Source organism: Heptranchias perlo, chromosome 20 (genome assembly GCF_035084215.1).
Source record: "Heptranchias perlo isolate sHepPer1 chromosome 20, sHepPer1.hap1, whole genome shotgun sequence".
NCBI classification, from domain to species: Eukaryota; Metazoa; Chordata; class Chondrichthyes; order Hexanchiformes; family Hexanchidae; genus Heptranchias; species Heptranchias perlo.
In genome coordinates this window covers 6517220-6518471 of record NC_090344.1, presented here as the reverse complement: position 1 = coordinate 6518471, position 1252 = coordinate 6517220, and the positions used below count along the sequence as shown (strand labels likewise).

General features: G+C 44.5%; 1 non-coding gene across 1 annotated transcript; it reads right to left on the bottom strand.

Moving 5' to 3' along the window:
* Window positions 1-872: 872 nt before the first annotated feature.
* trnav-cac (transfer RNA valine (anticodon CAC)) lies at window positions 873-945 on the bottom strand. The gene has a single exon. It is a non-coding gene; the product is annotated as a tRNA-Val (tRNA).
* Between the last annotated feature and the right edge of the window lie 307 nt (window positions 946-1252).

The window sequence follows — 1252 nt, the reverse complement described above, 5'->3', positions numbered from 1 at the left end:
AAAAAGCATTTGGACAGTTACATGGGTAAGATGGGTACAGTGGGATATGGGCCAAGTGCAGGCAACTGGGACTAGTTTAGTCGTAAAAACTGGGCGACATGGACATGTTGGGCCGAAGGGCTTGTTTCCATGTTGGAAACTTCTATCATTCTAAACTTCTTTGAATTGAAAGGGGAAATCAGAGGGCCAAAGAGAGGGTATTAGAATAGACTGGCGGCCAACATAAAAGGCAATCCCAAAGTCTTCCACAGGCATGTAAACATTAAACGGGTCGTGAGAACCCGACTCTAATTTGGACCAGAAAAGAAACCGACTCATGGAGGCAGCCCAAAACTGTTTCTGCCCGGTTTTAAACGAGGGACCTTTCGCGAACGTTATAACTTGAAGCGAATGTGATAACCACGACACTGCAGTAACTCTGCTGCACACGTTGTTACAGGAAACCCTCAGAAGATAGCTGCTGTCTGCAAAATGCTCTCAGTTTGGGAGATGGGTCCCTTTCCCGTTTCGGGAATTAACTTCGACAAAATCGTTTACTGTATTAATTTCGCAAAACGCATTAAACTCTGAAAAAGACGAATAGTTGTTCAAATCGCCATTAATCAACTAATAACTTTCTGTTTCAGGCTGACGGAAATCCTAACTTTTTTTTAATTCATTCACCAGGCAGAATATAGAAAGTTTAGAGGGGAACTGAAAGGGGAAATAAGAGGGGCAAATAGAGAGTATGAGATGAGACGAACGGCCAACATAAAAGGGAAACCAAAAGTCTTCCACAGGCATGCAAACATTAACCGGGTCGGAAGAACCCGACTCTGATTCGGGACCAGAAAGGAGATCGACTCATGGAGGCGGAGGGGTTGGCCCAAAAATGTTTCTGCCCGGTTTCGAACCGGGGACCTTTCGCGTGTGAGGCGAACGTGATAACCACTACACTACAGAAACTCTGCTGTACAGGTACTTCTAGGAAACCCTCAGAAGATCGCTGCCGTCTGCAAATGCTCTCAGTGTGGGAGACCGGTTCCTTTCCCGTTCAGGGAATTAACTTCGACCAAAAAGTTTGCTGTATTAATTTCGCAATACTCATTAAACTCTGTAAAAAAGACGAATAGTTGTTCAAATCGCCATTAATCAACTCATAACTTTCTGTTGCAGGCGGACGGAAATCCTAACTTTTGTTTGTTCATTCACCAGGCAGAATACAGAAAGGACAGAGGAGAACTGAAAGCGGAAATGAGAGGGCCAAAGAGAG